We start from the raw sequence: 19,191 nt of genomic DNA on the forward strand, positions 1-19,191 counted from the left end.
GCTGTGTTGCTTGGTTAGTTAGTAATGATGAGGAGAAGGACCTGCAGGTAATAGGGGCCAGTATCTCTCTCAGAAGGCTAGGATTTGGGCTTCAGGCTGGGGAGGGTGGTTGAACTTAAGTATTTAGTTTAAAATGTAACCTGGATCAGAAAGGCATATCCATGGTTCAGTTATTAACCTGTGTATGAGTATGAGTACACTGTTCTAAGCTACATATCCACAGTGTGTGTATGGACAAACTACCTTCTGGCTTGTTGTCCAGTTTCTCTGCAGAATCAAAGAGTTCATTTTGGCACCCTCAGCCAAATTTTCTCCCTCCTAACCACATCAAGGGCATTCCTAGCATTTTCCCTAGGAGGTTACAATCATTTTAATCATAACTTGAGTAAAAGAATGTTGGCATTTGTCAACACATTTATAAAATCTTCACCTGGAATCTCTTTTTTCTTGCTAATGAAAAACACCTGACTGCAGAAAAGCATTAATTGATGTAAAAGTGCTGAGAATGCAGCATGCAAACAGCAGATTTGATCTTGAGAACTGCACCCATACCATGGCTTCACTACTTTTGTTCATTAAACAGCTTTTGTTCATTAAACAGCTGAACACAATGGTCTACATGAGGTTGCCCCTTCTGCTGGAGAGCTGTAAGGAGATAAGTCATGGAGGTGGGCTGTCAACATCCTCTCTCCCTGCATGGGAATAAAGGAGAAGGGGAGTGAATGAAAATGGAAATGAAAGCGAAAAGAGAACATGAAGAATGTGTGGAAGTTGCCCCAACAAAAAATGGAGGATAATGGTATTTGTTTGGAGAGTGCCACTCCATAACTGCAAAGAACAGCAAGCTTCTACAAGATTTGTCCTGTTCCCAGAAATATAAACACATTGAATCAGACATTAATAATGGTGATGTCAGGGTATATAATTTTATTACCCAATTCTGTCATCCTAAAAGCAACAGCTGAAAGTTGTCATAGTGGTTTTTGGAAACAGAGCCACCTTTGGAGAGACATTTGTACATTTCCCATGCTAAATGTCATACATATATATATTGCCCTACTTCATCTCAGAGAAATCTGAATTAAGCCCTTTTGCTAATTGTTAGTTGCTAACACATTGGCTGTGACCCCTTTGTTTCTAAAGAAACAGAATGGGAATCCTTGCCACCTTTTTATTATAGCAACGTTCTGAGGAGATGCTAATGGAGCAGCAGAGATGTTTCCTCAACTTAGAGTAACAGCTGCTGCAGAAAGGTTTCATTAACTTTCTTCAACCAAACATTTTCAGGTTGAGAGTGCTAAAGCCAGTAACAAGATTTAGCCCTATCACCTATACTAACAGCTGGACACCTTCAGATATACAGTAATTTTCTAATGCACTGGTGAGATAGAATAAGGCAGGAGGGAACTCAGGAGGCATTGTCTGCTGTTACTTAATCCAAAAAACCAGGGAAAAAAAATACAGGAAGCAGCAGATGTTATTTGGGACAATAGCTGTTTCCTGAGCCACGTGCTGTGCAGAGCCTCTGCCATGGTGACCTGACCTGCTCTTCCTGAACTGGTAAGTGCTTGAGAAAGGCTGCAGAAGTGAGGTTGTATTTCAAAAGGATTTGTGGTAGCAAGCAAAAGTTCATCTGCCCACCTAATCCCACCCAAAAGGGAACTGCACTTCAGAGGTAGCATGCAGGCTGTGGAAAGTGTCAGTGTCCAATACTCACGGCTGCAGAGGGAAATGTGAAACAGGCTCTGAATACAGCACTGGATCTGTTAGAAAGGTTTGCAATGCTGTTGGGCCATGAGCTTTGCAGTGCAGAACATGCCTAGCCCAGCCATTTTCCCTCACCTTCCTTTCTGGATGGCTGCTTTCCCCAGAAATGCTGTTGGGCCATGAGCTTTGCAGTGCAGAACATGCCTAGCTCAGCCATTTCCCTCACCTTCCTTTCTGGATGGCTGTTTTCCCCAGAAAAACCAACCGCAACATCAATCAGTTCACCTGTAGATGGCAACACATAACCCAAATGTCTGCATGCCAGGCACAGCTGGATGTTTACTACAATTGACCCAGCACAGGGCAGGCTGCATAGGGATTGTTTGATCAAGGTGGTTTGGGAGAAGGGAGTGTTGGAGAATAATTTGCAGTAAAATTAAGAAGATGTGTTTCCCCTGGCTTCCATCTTCCTCATCTCTTCAAAATTCTTCTTACTTTTTAACAATGCTTGCTTTGGGCATGTGTTTGTGTTGAACCTGAGGAATTTTTTGGTAAAAGAAGGGTATGTGTGCCTGCCAGCTAGATTTTCCTCTGCTAACCCAAAATCAGATGCATAGTACAGTCTCTCCTGGACAAAGAAGAGTTTTTGGAAGTGTAGTGTGATTAAGAATCACAAGAATATATTCCCCCACGGCTAAGCAAGTTATGCAAATTGACATCTGAGGGAACTGGAGAAAAGCAACAGAACAATGATGGTGTGCAAAGGAGATGAGAGTGTAGATGAAAAGGTAGTTGAATGCAGGAAAAGGCAGAATGGGATGTGAATCAGTGAAATGGGATGTGACTCAATGTACTAAAGATATGGATGAAAAGAGTGACAGGCCACAATTATGAGGCTTTTGAAAGAATGAAAATGTCAGTAACAGCAAGAGAGATTAGCGCATGGAGATGTGTAAAGTAAAAGCTATAATGACATAGCATGAAAAGGTTATGCTGAAGAAATGCTTGGACTAAACAACTTCATGCAGCCCCTTCTGACCCAAATGGTTCTGTGAAAGCAAGCAACTCTACTAGCAATGGATACATTAGAGGATCATTAGCATCATGTTTGTATTTTCGTAACATTTGCAAACTTCATGACATTGAACACCATCACTGCAGATACAGCATAAGAAGATAGGATTATGTCCTATGCAGAATATCCATCCATGTAACTCCCCATAACTTTTGTTTTATACTTCCTTTTTGTCTCACTAATTTCTTCTCACTGAAGAAATTTAATATCTTTTCCTGTTTGTGATACTGTCCTAAAGAAAACAGAAAATCACAAAAACAGTAGTAGGCATTTTCCTAAAACAGTAAGCAATGTAATCAACTTTCCCTTGACTAAGAAACATAGCACAGTTTTTCCAAAGTGTAAGAGTGTCCCCGTTAGGAAAAAAAAGCCGAAGTTTAGCAAAGTGTCACCGAAGTAAATTAGAGAGATATTTAAATGTGCAGCTATCTGGAAATTTCATTTAACTAACTAAACAAGAAATCTTGTTTCCTCGCAGTTCCTGAGTATTGGCTCATCTGAAAATATAGTCCCTTGAAAAAAAAATTAATCAGTGATCAGATCTGGACAGTACAAAGAACCCCAAAACCCCTGCAACAAACCAACTTTCTGGGGGTTCTATTTCTTCTACAGTAGAAAAAAAGTGCAGTAAAGTCTTAATTCCCCCTTAGTTCAGTCTTACTGAGAGAGTGCTGCTGTTGGACAGGACAAAATGATTGGCATTTATTTTTTAGTATCAGACTTGCACACATATTTCTGACATGTGAAAATCTGGCATGTGAACCTTTTGCTTATGGAAAACCCAGGCTTTTGATCCTGTTTTTCTATCCCTCTAGTTTCCCTACATTGTAGTGGGGTGGCTGCTGAAACAGAGTGGAAAGTCACAGCTCCATTCAGGGCCTTGAACATAAACTGGCGGCTTTCTGTGCATGGATACTCTTCCTCATAGCTAAACATTAGCAATTAGCTGGACATCAGCTACTGTTTCAGGAGTGGCAAAACCCCTCTCCCCAAGTAATTCAGCTCACTGTGGAACTGCACTGTAGCATTATGTCTGCTTTTCTACTCTGTTTTGAGTGGTGTCTATAACTACTCTTTCCTAGAAACAAAAGTCACTGAGCTACTATGGAGAAATGCTCAGACTTCTTGAAATGCATTTGGGAGCTTTGACATGCTTAAGACTTCAGCATTCCCAAAGATTAACGGCTGTTTCTGTGGTTTTCAGCTACTTCCAAAGAAACAGGAATTGAATCATCTAGAAAGTGACCAGCCAAAAAAATCTAGAGTATAGTGGAAAGGTCCCTAAAATATCTGCTGTTGAGAATAGTTTAGCTTTTCTGGCAATATTTAAATAAGGTGGTTCTCATTATGGTTTCCCTCTACTCTGATACTAGGTGCTTGCTTTTCACAGGGGCTCTTTGCAAACTCACCTCATTCTGAAACCCAAGATACTTAGTGTTTTGTTTAGATCCCCCACTGCAGTATTAGAGTATATGATAATCTTGAATTTCATGCAACTTGTTTTAAAGATAGTTTCTAAATTCCATTTCTGAGAAAGAAAAACTTCAGAATATGATGCTGGTATCCCTGAGAGGCTCAGAAACTAAGGGGCAAAGGAAAAGAATCACAGGCTTTTGCCTAGATACATAATTTCCAAGATAAACACATAAAGTTCCCCTCTTTGTCTTTCCTCTTGCTTGCTCTCTGCAGAACATTTCAAGTTCAGTAAAAGTGTTATTTATTCACTTTCCAGCACAAATCATTCAGAAGTGGCCTGCAGGTTCCCGTTAGAGAAATGAGAACTCCCAAACATGTTATTGCACTTGCTTATCACCTGACAGGACAACCAAAAATTGTTCTGTGGTCATTTTGATGTTATGCAATGGGGCCTGAATGTGTCTTTGTTCCAGTCACCAAAAGCACTAAAATACTACTTTTTGAGAGCTGGACAAAATACTGCCCTTGGAAATACATATCTGTCTCAATCTTGAAGTCTTTCTCGTTTCATCCAGTTCTGCAGGAATATTTTTAGGTATTGAATTTAGCTCTTCAGAATGTCTTGTGGTTTCTTCCAGGATGGGTTCAATAAATTACTCTCTTCACAAACAACCAAAGAGTGGTTCAGTGGCTCGGGTCTCCTGCAGGGTTCAGAAGTTCAGAGCACAAAAGCCTGTCTCAGGGTCCATCTTCCCAGGCAAAACCAGCACCAGTTTGCAGAGATGGGGTCTACACCATGGCTGCTTGCAAGTGTCCATGCCAGTTCTGCTCTTGGCATCAGCTTTAGACCACAGGAGCTGATTCTTACATCCCTCCTGTCTGTGACACCTCTGCTAGGATTCGGTCAGAAACCACTTCCAAGGGAAGCATGTGTGCTTCCACATGCACACCCACTTGCCCCCCTATGCACACACATCAGGGGCATCCAAGTTTGTGAATGTTTTACTCTGCTGCCTTAATTAAATCAATATTCTTTATTATGTGGGTCTGTGTTCTTTCTTTCAACACCTCTCTTTTTAGGTTATAATTCCTTCATATCTTCATTGTTTTTAGTAATTGGACCAATTGTTTCCCGGCTTAACTTTTTAGCAAATGGCAAGAATCCCAGCAGCTGTGTCATGGGGCCAGGGTTTCAGTATTTCCAGAGACATGCATTTGTCTAGGATATATATGTCATAGCTCTGGTTACTAAAAGCAAAATTCTAAGACTGGAAAAAAAAAGTTGTTGTGTTTTTTTTTTTTTTTTTTTTTTTTTCCACAGTGTAAATTTATTTCTTATAAGTGTGAGATTAAGTACCTCAGTAGTGACAGGTTTGACTGCACAACAAGGGGCTTAGGCCAAGGCTCTGGCAGCTGAACCTCAGCTACAGCCAATGGGTCTGGATGGAGGCTTTCATACAGGGTGGTAGCAGCAAAGTGTGAAATCCCTCTCCTCAAGATCCCTGGTGTAGGAATGAGGCCTCACCAAACCATGAGACAGCTGGAAAAATCCCCCCAGACCTTTTCTCACATGTGCCCAGGCTGAGCTGAGATCTGTAATCAGAATCTATGCTTAAGCCACCTCTACAGTGTCTGGATAGAAAAAAAAGAGATTTGCATGGGTTTTCCTTTATTTTCTCACCCATGGAACAAACAAATCAAACTCATGTTATTATTTCCAGCTGTATCATTACAGATTTGTAGGGCTTGAAGGGGAGAGGTCCCAGCTGACAGGATGCTGGTGAACACTGTCCCAGTTTTCAAGTAGGGCAAAATGGAGAACCCCAGAAAGTACAGGCCTACCAGTCTCACTTCAGTGCCCAGTAAAATCATGGGAAAGATTATTCTAGGAAGTATTGAAAAACAGTTGGAGGACAATGCAGTTATTGGTCACAGCCAGCATGGCTTCATGAGGGGGAAGTCCTGCTTATGGAAACCGAACACCTGTGACAGGGTAACCCACTTGGTTAATCTAGGAAAGCCAATTGATATAATCCTTTTGAATTTCAGTAAAGATTTTGATACTGTCTTACACAGGACCCTTCTAGACAAAATATCCATCCCACATCTGGATAAACACATCATGCTACAGGTGAGCAACTGGCCCATGGCTCAGGCACAAAGAGTTATAGTGACTGGGGTGACACCAGACTGGTGACCTGTCACTAGTGGGGTTCCACAGGGCTCCACTATTGGCTCAGTTTTCTTCAACATTCTCATTAACAGCTTTGATGCAGGACTGGAAAGGATGGTGAGTTTGTCAACAACATCTTATTGTTGGAGGAGATGCTGACTGCCTTGAGGGCAAAGAGGTCCTGCAGAGAGACATTGGTGAATTAATTAGAGAGATGGGCAATCACCAACTGTATGACATTTAACAGGGGCAAGTGCTGGATTCTGCACCTGGGTTGGGCAGGCCTGATTGTGTCTTTAAACTGGGGAAAAAGAGGCTGCAGAGCAGCACTGTGGAAGGGGACCTGGGTGGCCCTGGTACACGGCAAGTTGAATATGAGTCACCAGTGCCTGGAGTGCCTCAGGCACAGCATTGCCAGGTGGGCAAGGGAAGGGATTGTCCTGCTTTGCTCTGCACCGGGATGATCTCACCTTGGAAATAGTGTGTATTTTCAGATACCAGGCATGGAGGTTAACACATGAGTTCTTTAAGTTTCTGACAACCTTTGCTGCTAACTAAAGCTACAGGATTTTCTATCTACTTCATAGGATCAGGCCCAAAAAGTTTCCAATACAGCAGCCTCTCTAAGGATATATGCAGTACATTATGCCCCCAAATCCTTGCTGTCCCTCTGTCATTTTTTGTCAAAATTAATCCTTTGTACAAAACCAGATGTGTTGTGCTGATGTTTCTTATAAACCTCTATAATTCCTGTACAGTTGGATGGTTCTCAGTGGAACAGTGACTGCTATTTTACCTACATACAATTTTTCATTATTGACTTCTACACCTGTTAGAATCACCTACTATGGCAATTAAAAATGCTTCTGCCTTGCCAAGAAGGACCTCTGGGTGCCTTGACAGTGAACATGTGGAACACAGTCTGAATGAAATGGGATTTTTGTATGTGGAGTTCTTGTAGGATCCGCCTTTAGGTGGATGTCCAACTTTGCATATACAGTATTCTCTACAGTAAATATACTTGCAAATTTCCTCATACCCTTTTTATCAAGAATAAGTATTGCTGAAGGGTACATATTCCTGATATAACAATAACGATTACTTGCAAGAAGATGAAGGTTTCACTCACAAAATAAGTTCACAAAGGGGAAAAGGATGTTCAAATTAAGACCAAGGCTTAATCTGGAGAACTGATGGACTTGAGAGGGCTTTGATGCTTCAAGGCTGGGTGTGTAGCCAAATACCACACTGGCATTGTGTTGCAATAAAGCAGTATTGAGGAGTTGGGGTAACCTCTGGTCAGAGACCCAGGCTGCAAAATTTGGGACCAAGGACTATGCACTATTTGTTCTTTGGAGGAAAAGTGTATGGAAAGGGCCATGCAGAGTTCAGTCCCTGCTCAATCTAATTTTGTTATATGAGACTTGACAATATCTGGATGACTAAATCCTCCTGACACTTAGATATGGCTCTACTGACTTTTGGGATTTCCATTTCTTCTGGCAGCTTGAGGTGCTTCTCTGCTTGAGTTCACCATTTCTCCAGACTCAAGAGGATGGTGCAGCTTTGCACCATGTTTACATCTGCCCCTGAACTCCTTAGAATAGACACTTCACCTGTTTGGGAATATTATGTTGCTCACAAAATGCTAATGGAAACTACCACTTTTAATGCAACAACAGGGAAACTGTCTTCCCGTACTTTCATGTTTGCTTTCTTGTTTCATTTTTTTCCGTGATGTGATGGGGTAACATTCATGCAAAAAGTTCAGTTTTAGTTCTTTAAGTCTTCCCCAGCACACTGCTTATGAGGGTATCTTCCTGGACAAGCCAAGATGGACACTATTCCTTCATCTTGTCCTGAAGCTGGGTAAATATGACAAAATTTCACTAGACTGGTCTGACAACACAGTTCTGTGACTTGAGGTGATCAGAAAGAAGGCTGGAGCCATGAATTTTTGTCAAACAAGTGCTTTACATGAAACAAGTATTAGATAAAAGGCTGAAATCATCCAGGGGGACTGATGACTCATTCTAGGTAGCTGTTAACTCAGTGTGTTAACACTGAACAGATCACTACCTGAAGCACTTTAGTTTCTGATCCTGTTTTGCTTAGTGTGTTTGCTCTGTGTTGAAAGCTGCTTGGTATGGCCTATACTTTGGGAATTTTGTTGTGGAGGCCATAAACCCTTGCATCTTCTAGGTTTAAAATACTCACCTATTTTATATGTTCCTTTATCCCTTCTGCCTAGTTTTGACAAAATCTGTATTATTGGCATATCTTTATGCAGAGACATTATTTGTAATAGTAATATTCTAACATACAAAGTAACATGCAAAGTCTTAGCTGTTGTAAACTTACGAAATAACACTGTGGCATGGGGATGAAGGGGAAAATAAGGAACCTAGACAAGAGACCTTTACCTTAGTCCCACCTCTGACTTTCCTCCTGCCTTGCCTAAAGTCATTGAGGAAGGCCATTTCCTTCTGGGCTTTTCTTTATTCACTCATTAAAGATGACAAGTCTAGCTCTACAGGAGTGTTGTGAGGTCTAATTAGCATTCACTGGAAGCTCTCCAGTCCAAAAATATTGAATGGGTGCATGAGCTGTGTGCCATAGAGATTAAGGCAAAACTGTCCTATTTCTTTTACATCTCTCTCCCCCTCCTGCTCATCTTCGACTCTGATTCAGGCTCCATTGGAAGTCAAAGGTACTTGTTAAGACAGAAGAAAACGAACATTATAAATAAACCAAGTAGCATCTGCTGGATTTCTGAGTTGAACTGGCTTATTGGGTAGTTAAAGTAAGGCAGGAAAGTGGGACTCCACAGCTAGGAGTAATAGCGGGCAGAGGAATGAGTTGGGAAAGAAAAGGGAAGCAGACAAGGTGGATCTGGGTCTATCCTATCTAGTGAGATTATCATCCTGGCTATAAAATATCAGTCTGGGTCCAAATATAGCAAAAAGATAATTCCAGATTTGACTCCTGCATGTTTCTTCCATCCTTGTCTGGAGTGTGTTGATCTTTAGCCATGGTCAGAGAGAAACGCTACATTAGACAAATCAAGTGTCATACTGGAAAGTATGAACAGATGTATAGACTACCAGACAAGTGAAATAATCTTTTCTCACTACTCAATACTGGTAGCCCTATGCCACACTTCAGGACAGACTAACCAGAAAAAATGGAAAGTCAAGTGGAATACTAGAGGTCTGTGAACTATGGATTAAGAAGAAACTTTGGAAGAGTGGTGTTGGATAGCCTCCGTTCAGCACATCTGCTTCCCAGACAGTCCCTAGCCTGTAGCATTTCAAGAGGCTTCTATTTCTATGGTGTTGGATTCTGCATATGTCCCCTTTCAATATAGTAAAGTTCCTGCTGTCCCATTTCTCCAGCCCATTTCTGTCCTTTAAACTGACAGCCTTGCCCTGAAGCCTGTTCCCCCCAGTTTTGTGTCATCTGCAGACATCATGAAGGTGCACTCCGTCACTCACCCCAGGTCTTTGGCAAAGATGTAAAACAGAATAAATCTTCCAGATAATATATTTTTCCATTAAGACCACCTTTCAGTCAATGCATTTATTTCCAGCAAGAATAGGTGCCAGTTAAAAAGTGTCTATTGTACTCCAGACAGGTGGTAGCTATGAAAAAATAAGAATCTTTTACTACTTAACCCATTATATGAAAATCTATGGAAAAAAGGCTGACCAAAGTAATCAACCTCTATGGTGGCCTGGTAAACAGAACACGCACACTCTGAATTGCTTCTACACTATAAATTATACTTTTTTATCATATTACTTACCATTGCTTATTAGGAGGCAGTTTTCTTATATTACATCACTAAAGAGTGCACTGCTTGGTCAATTATCCCTGGGTGAACTGAAGTACAATAGCTGATAGTCCACATATTTATGTTGTGATGTTTATTTAATTTTGTGTGCATGAGTCTGTAGGCACATTGTGGTGGAAAGCCTTTAATGAGAACAGTTTGTTGATCTGAATTCTGCATGTGCTTGCTTGCTCTTATTAAGCAGGCACTCTGGTCTTTGGAAACAATTGAAACCACCTGCATTTCCTTTGAACCAGAGCCTTGCTTTCAACTGAGCGTCCTCATGTTGTAATACCTCATCATACGCACAGTAGGAAAAAGCACTTACACATTTCACTCCCTCTGTGTGTATCCAGTGAAAATTTGCCAGGCACGTAGTCATGCATGTGTCATTACAAGCTAGCAAAACCCATTTAGGCAGTCTTTATTTATTTTTAAACAAGGTGGTCTGAATGCGAGGCAGGGCCTGGACAAGGAGCAAAGAGCAGTGTGGACATGGGAGGGACCCATGGAGTTCTGTGCTGGCTGATGAGAGAATTCTCCTTGGCATGGGCCAGCCCTGGTCAGAAATATATGTAGGTCTGGAAGCCAGCCACACTGAGCCAGGGCAGGACTCTTGCTGATAAAGGTCTAACCCCTGCACTTGATAAAGGTCTAATCCCAGCACCATGTGCCACAGTGCCCTGAGAAGTCTGAGTTTCCAGTGTGAAGCCTCAAAGGGTTTCCAGGATCCTTGGACAGTCATTGGAAAACAGTTAATTGCCTATGGGAGCTCTAAGGTACCAGGAAAGAAAAGCATAGCATTTCAGCTGTGGACTCTGCCAGCTGAGTGGATCCTAGGGGTTTGGTGTCTTCCTTCTCCCTGCCATAAAAGAAATGCATTAAAAGCACATTTTCAATCTTGTTTCAAGGGCACAAAGAAAGCCTTTTAATTCTTGTCAGAATGTGTAATGTATGGGGACTAGACACAATAAATGTTTGTATCCTTAGGACTTATGAGCCATACTTAGTGGCACTGATGAGTTTTACAAGGCAATCTAAGTAAGTAATGGCAAAAGCAGAAGTGGATCAGAGAGTGTATAAAAAAATTTGGGCCTGATTCTGATCTCACTGTCAGTTTACTCCAGCTTGTCATGACAGCCTGAAATAAAAGAACCCAATGTTTTATAGTATTGTGGGGTGCTCTTGCCCTTATTACTCATACAATCAATTGTGGATGTTCAAGGCAGTTGAAATACCATTTTGTTTTTCTGCATATTCTGCTGATTTTTTTCAAAATCAATTTTCACCCTTTAACTGTCAGGCACCAAGAAGATTCTGTATTGTGTTGTTTTCCTGCAACAAGGGAATAACTTAGTTTCCTGGAATGATCTGTCTGTAGAGTTGGTCAGATAAGATTTAAAAAAATTAGGTTCTTAAATACAATTGAAAAACAGTTCTGAACTCTTGTGTACTTGATTGCATCTCAACTATTTAAATAATATATTTTCATACAGTTTCTGGCAGAAATGATAATGACAGCAGATTTGGAGTCTCTGGTGCGTCTCAGCTGCTTGGTGCTGATACTTTTGTGTCCATGAAAGAACAGCTTCACCACTGTGCTGTACCTGTGCTTTACATGACATAAAGGACTAGATGTGCTAGAAGTTTTCACCTGTTCAAGCTTTTGGAGATTTCTGTTACAGCTGTGAGTTGTTGTTCCTTTCAACAAGTGTGACTACATGGTCCAGAGACAACATTCCCACAAGAAGGAATTTTGGTTTGGTCCAGTTCACTGGTATAGTTGAGGGTGAAAAGAAGTAATGTGCTTCGTGTACTTCTAATTTGAGTAATATGGAGTTTTTCAGTTTTTCATTTCTGAGCCTCACTGCAGGAACAATTTATCAATTTCTTTATGGCTAGATTGACCTCTACTTAATATTTGGCCCATGATCCCTAAAGTCTCTAATCTTTTTTGTCCTCAGTGCTTAGCTCTGTTATCATGAGGTCTTTTGAAATCCTGCCTCTGAATTCATCTGGGCTGCACTTGCAGCTCTGGGTGATGATGGTGGTAGTGGTGTCATTGATTAGCTGCAGGCTTCTCTATCTGAACTCAGCTAATAAGAATTTCTAAATTTCAGCAGATGTCTCTGCTCCATTGCCAAATGAGGAGTTTTTGGACTAGTGATGTGAAAGTCTAGAAACTTGCCATTTAGTTCACCACCTGGGGAGCTTCTCTGATGGTGTTAGAGCAGTTCAACAGAATGTGAAATTTTTATGAAATGCTGCATGTTCTATTTTTGCTCTATCAGTCTGATAAATGTTTTTAAATCCCAAATTAAAAAAAAGGATAAACATACAAACATGGGCATTAAAAAATGTATTTTCATGTATGCTTATCTGCATATCTGGATCCCCACTAATGTAGAAGAAGTTCCATAACTATGGAGTGTCTAGATGAAGTACTGAGCCCTGTGCAGTCCAGATTCCTGATTCCCGGGTGCAGAACCTGTCATCTTGCCTTGTTGGACTTCCTATGGTTGGTGATTGCCCAAGCACTCTAATTTGTTGAGGTCTCTCTGCAAGACTTCCTTATCTTCAAGGGAGTAACAGTTCCTCCCAGTTTCATATCACCTGGGAACTTGCTTAAGTACCCTTTCCAGTCCTGAATCCAAGTCATTTATGGAGATGTTGAAGAGAACTGGGATGAGGATGGAGCCCTGTGGAACCCCACTAGTGACAGGTCACTAGTCTGGTGTCACCCCATTCACTACAATCCTTTGCACTTGACAGATGAGCCAGTTGCTCACCTGTGGCATGATGTGTTTATCCAGCTGTGGGATGCATCTTTTGTCTAGAAGGATCCTGTGTGAGAGAGCATTGAAAGTGTTACTGAAATTCAAAAGGATGACATCAATTGGCTTGCCTTGACCAGCTAGGGGGATTACATTGTCATAAAAGGAAATCAGGTTTTATCAGCAGGACTTTCCTCTCATGAAACCATCCTGGTTGTGACCAGTGGCGCTGTGTTGTACTTGTGGTGTTTTTCAACGCCTCCCAGAATAGTCTTCTCCATAACTTTAGAAGGAAATGAAGTGAGACTAATAAGCCTGTAATTTACAAGGTTCTCCTTTTGTCCTTGAAAATTGGGACAATCCCATCTTGCGATCAGCTGGGACCTCTCTGGAACCCCAGTGTCAAATGCAGAGAATAAAAGACATGCTACCATTGCCATGAGGCAAATAAAGCTGCAGGAGAATGGTGGTACTGCCACAAATACGGAGATCAGGCACAGAGGGGAGGTCTGGATTTAGGTATTGCTGAGCATTTTCTGTGGTTGAGATGGCTTAACCTTTATGCTCCCAGATATCCAGCTGAATTCTTTGAGCCCTGTCTTGTCTCCATTTTGAGAAAAAGAAATCCAGCCTAGAGGTTTCCTATGTGCTGTATCAAATTTAGTTCAAAGGCTGAGACAAAATGAATGCAAAACTTTGAGGGCCACAGGGAAAATTAAAATATGCACCATGTAGAAATCTTAAGACAAGAGAGATTCATCCTGCCTTGGGATTCAAGATATGATTTTGCTTTCCGAAATGGTTCTAAGATTTGGCATAGGGATTCCTAGATCAACACAACCAAATAGGAAAAAGGCATGTGGTACAAACATCAAGGTGCAATACAGGGGAAATTTACTTCAGTTTTAAATACTGTTCTAGGCAATAACAGCCAATGTGCTAAAAATATGGCCTGACATAAGGATCTTTTCATTTTATAAGCCCACTTAAAGTTTCCATCTTTATAGTGTACTTTAAAAGAAGCAGTAATCTTAATCCCTACAATCTTGACCTCAAATTACATTTTAGTGTTTTCTCCATAGCGAAAGAGATGTGAGGCAGATGGCATTACCTCACCTAAATCCTTATGGTACATTAGGTTCCATTGTTACATGCACACTAACTCTGGAAAATGCACAATACCTCTTTCAGTGAAAATCTCTCTTCTTGAAAAAAAATTTGAAATCTGAGATAGGAAACCAGATAGGCCAAGAACCCCTATATTTTATGGAAATCTCACAGTGAGTATGCATTAGGCCTGATCTTTAGACAATGTAAGACTGGTGAAACTGAGATATAGCCTTCTTTTCTTTTGTGGTTAGCAGTGCTGGATTATTACACAGGAAATGAAGGCTGAACTGGGAATTCTGCAGCAAGCATGATGCAGCTGTGGGCAGTCCAGAGCTGCCTTGGCTTCTGTGTCCAAAATGTAGCCTACTTACTTCCCTGGCTTACCTTACACACCTGGGTGTGCTGCTATGGCAGTAGGATCAGTATGGCTGTCCACAAAGATCACACACATCTGGTTAAGGATTAGTATTTTTATTTTCTGACATATTGAAGACCAGCTTTGTAGGTTTCACTTTGGTCTAGGAGTGCCTTAGTACAAAATCCTATGAACTCCTGGTTATCTGGAGGAAAACAAACTTGTTGAATTTTTTTTTTTTTTTTTTTTTTTTTTTTTTTTGTAAAGAGTGCTAATGATGGAAAACACCAAGCCTTGGTCAAATAAGAAAAATAACCCCTTTGAGGCAAGCCTCTTTCCCATAAATTGAAACCTCTGAATGAAGTGCCTGCCAAAGAATGCTCTCTTCCTGGAACACAGGGAGCAGAAAGCCAACAACATGCTTTGAGTGTGTTGAACCAAATTTTAACAGCTATATCTACTTCTAGACTGATCCAGAGCCTGGCTTTTTTCTTTTCCTCACAAATACTACTACTGCTTCTTCCAATTCATTGGGATATTCCTTAAGGATTGCACATAAAGTGGCAGATTTCTGGAAGAAAATATCTTGAATATGAAGCTGATCATAAAGCTACCAAAACCCTAATAATACTCCCTGCCCATTCCTGTGGTATAACAATATAACTAATGTTAGTCCAGTGAACAGCAAGTGAGACCCTGGAGGGTTCTCTGGAAATCTGTTTTGGCTATAGTATTACTTTTCCCTGTTTAACTTTGTAAACCTGTAATTGGCAATAAAGGAGACCGCACTTTTGATTTTTTAACTAATATTTATTTAAACCTTACTATAAAAGGTACACATAGTGGTTTCTTTTATTTCTAGCAGCATAAAATTCATATGCAGAGAACAATTTATCATTCAAAAAATTATTTTGTATTTTTAACCTAAAATGTCCAGCTTCACAATGTGTTTTTAAGAGACCTAGCCAGCTTCACAACGTGTTTTTAAGAGACCCAGCCAGCTTTTATTCACAGCCTTTCAGTTCTCTCTTGTATATGGGGGCTACTGTGTGGGATCTCATACTGGAAATAAAGACCCCCTTGGACAGAGATTTGTTCTCAAGACTTATATCTGTGATGGAGTCAGCCAGGGAAACCTGCCTGGTCTTGTTTGTGCTGCTATGAATCTGAAGTTACTTAATATGATTATTTTAACAAATATAGACTGAGCAGAGCATAGTGTTTGGAGCAATGTTTCTGTATATCGTGATAATGTATGTTTTCTCAGTGGCTGTTTTCTCTTTGTGGCTAACAGGGAATTTGCCTTTTATTTTTAGAGAAGCAGCAAGAAGATAGCTCTCCTAAGGTAAAATAAATAGGAAAAGAGACACAGAATTAAAAGACAAAGGATAAACATTTTTTGTTGAGATACACAGAACATTGGCAGCGAAGGAGTAATATTTACAGTGAAAATGAAAGCTTTTAACATTTCAACATTTTGTTGGAGAGCAATCTTGTCTTCTGGTTCCAGTTTTAATTTTAATAAGTCATGTTTTTTGGTAAAATGTTCATATACATGGAATTTAGGTTTGTATGTGTTTCAATGTTTGTGGTAAGTAATTTTCACTTAATCCACTCATCCAAGATGCATATTCTTTCAATTATACCGAATCTTGCCCAGCATGCAGTGATAATGCTCTAGAAAAGGACAATCATTTTAAGTAGAAAACACACCAGAATCCAGGGGAATAAACTAGGCAAAGAACCCTAGTGTACTTGCTATGTTTTATACACTTTCTAAAAAACCCTAAACTGTACTCTTTTGAAGTTGGGACATTAGACTAGATGCATCTTTAACTTGACCTTGTTACAAGAGTTCTTATGTTTCATGTTACAAAGAGAAGAACATCTGGAAATAAAAGCTTTGTCTGAGGCTGGGCTGAGATTCTTGGTTGCCTTTTAAGAGAAATATCATGTTGATTTCTTTCATCATATAAATATGAACAACAGGAAAAATCTGTCAGCATTTGGTGAGATGTTGTGCCATAGCAGATAAAGTTTTTCTCAGCTCTGATTTCAGACTTTAATAGTGAAACCATCTGTTGAGGACCTTGTTTGTTTTGGTTTATTTATCACAGCGGATTATCTCTTCAAATAATATTTCATAAGATCCAAGGGAAAAGCAGTGATAGATTTGGCTGCCTAATTCATCAGCTAAAACTAAGAACATGCTCCTTTGCTGTCTTACAAGTGTCATTTAGGAGACTTGGATCATCATTGTAGCAGAAACCCAAGGGAGCATAATGAGTGCCTCCTTAGCTGGCACTGGTGCTCAGAGACACGACTAAAGAATTCCAGAGGCAAAATATGAGGTTAGGCTGTGATAAAGGGCCAAAGCAGCCTGGCTGAGCAGGCTCCCATGAGCCGTGGGTAGCACACAGTAGAAGCCATTGCATTACATAATGGGAAGTGCTCTGGTTTACACACAGAATATTGCTGCACTCTGTAATCATCCCCTTCTTGTCTGAGTTCAGTGGCAGCTTTGAACTTGCTGATTTCTTTGGCAGGAGTAAAAGGAGAGAAAAGAAGGGATTACATAGCAACTCCACCATTACGGTGGTAAGCATCTTTCCCAGTTGTGGGAGGCTGACATTTCCCTAACATCTGGAGATCATCCCTCACATCTGGTGGCTGCTGACTCTTCTCCACTGTAGCAGCATTTGCTCAGCTCTTTGGCACAGCAGGTGCTCCCAGCAGGAGTCTGCCTCTCTCCTAGCTGTATCCCACTGGCTCTCTGGCTGCTGCCCCCAGTGCAGCACAGGAGGGACAAGGTAGACAGAAGGGGTCTGCTGACACGAATTCTGTGGCTGTGAGCCCTGGAGCAGGGATCGTGCAAGGTTTGATGGTTCTCAGGTCATCTTGACTCAAAGGTCTGTCCCCTAAGATGCCAGTGCATTCCCCCTGCCACCAAGAGACAGCATAGGAGTGATCCCTTGGGTCTGTGGAGTGTACTCGGGAGGCAATTTTCTGTCACTCTTGAAGTAGACAAATTTATTTAGTGTCTATTTGGTAGCTCATGATACAAGCAAAGTGATACAGGCAGGCTGCAGTCATGTAAGAAACTCTTACTCAATTACAGGTGTCATTAACAAAATATTTGCATGAACTAGAGCAACAAGACGAGGACCTACATGCCTGGAAATCCTGACATGGGCAGGACTCCCCAGGGATGACAGGCAAGGATGTCCCACTGCTCTCCTGGAGAAGGAGCAGACATAAGTCCCAAAATAACCCAGAAAGATAACATCTCCCACTATCTTAGCCGCTGCAGTCCTTGCCCTTGCCCAAGTGGATGAAGTCTTAATGGGCGATAGCAGCAGGTTGGCAAGTTCTTCTGTCAGGCAAAAAAAAAGAGTTGGGAGAATCCAGAGAGGCACAACCTTTTGCCTCCTGGGAGCAGGTGATTTTAGAGGACTTCCTGCCCTGGAAGGCTCTCTCTGCTGAAATTTTCACCAATTTAATGAAGTGCAGGACCAGGTTTCCAAGAGGTAGCTGCCTGCTGAAACACATTTTTGTGTCCCCCAGCATTTTTGTGTCTCTGCTATGATTCTCTTAATCTTCTGATTTAAATGTTCAAGTGTAGCTTCTCTTTCTCTTGGGCTTGCCTGACATGAAGTTTTTAATTGACATCTGCCTCTTTGACTAACATAGTCTTTGTTCCAAGTGCTTAAGTGGTATCTTAGGGAATTTCAATGTTTCAGACAAAAACATTTTCATACTGTTTATCTGTATTTTTTTTTTTTTCATTGCGTGCCATTCTCTTCTATTTATTTTAGTTATCATCAGGCACCACAATTTTGGTATAACTGATATTCAGTAGTGTTCTGATCCAAGGCTTTAAGTAATATATTACTCCATGGGATTAGCCCTGCATGAAACCACATAGTCCTGGTTTAGACATTAAGAATATGTATCATGTTTTAAAAATTCATTTATGCAACTATTGGGTAAAATTAGACTCAGACAAGCTGTTCTTGTCACAAACCCATGAAAATTCTCAAGACCTTCCCCCCTTAACCAAAGTTATTTGCCTGCAGGCATGAAGTTTCCACAATAGTACAATGGGAAAAACTCTTTCATGGTCAGTTAGTAACGTGTAGTTTTGCGGGCAGATTACGAGGTTGGTTATCACCACTTTATATTATTAGCAGTGCTTCAGAAATACTCAACTAAGTTGAAGTAACTTTTATTGGTGTCATACTTCTGCATTGACAATAAATTTCTGGGCTCAAGTGTCAGCTGTCTCCTGTCCCATGAGGACCCCAGACAGTAAGTCCCAGACATCTGGACAGCATCCTTGTGGAAGAGATAGTCTCTACGGGTGTGTAATGGAGCCTGTGTAGGGCATGAAAGGGGTTCCAGATTAAAGGATGAGAAATACATGTTCCTGGGGAAAGATACCACAGGGCTCAAGTGCAGAGACAGCAGTTAGAAAGGGACCATAATTTTACAGTCTGTGCTGTCAATTATACTTCACAGCGTGTTCTACAATGTCAAACACATAAAGAGACTCAGAGGCTCCTGAGAGATTTCAGTTTCTTTCTGCTCAAACGAGTGCTTTCCTTCTCCTTATTTCTGGAATTATTTGCCTTTGGAAAGGCTATAAACATGCTAATATTTGCAGGTTTAAAAAATGAAGGGTTCTCTACTTGAATGAGTGGAATTTCTTGCTGTATTGTAATATATCTTGGAATTTAGGTCCAGATCCAC

Source organism: Passer domesticus, chromosome 3 (assembly GCF_036417665.1).
Source record: "Passer domesticus isolate bPasDom1 chromosome 3, bPasDom1.hap1, whole genome shotgun sequence".
NCBI classification, from domain to species: Eukaryota; Metazoa; Chordata; class Aves; order Passeriformes; family Passeridae; genus Passer; species Passer domesticus.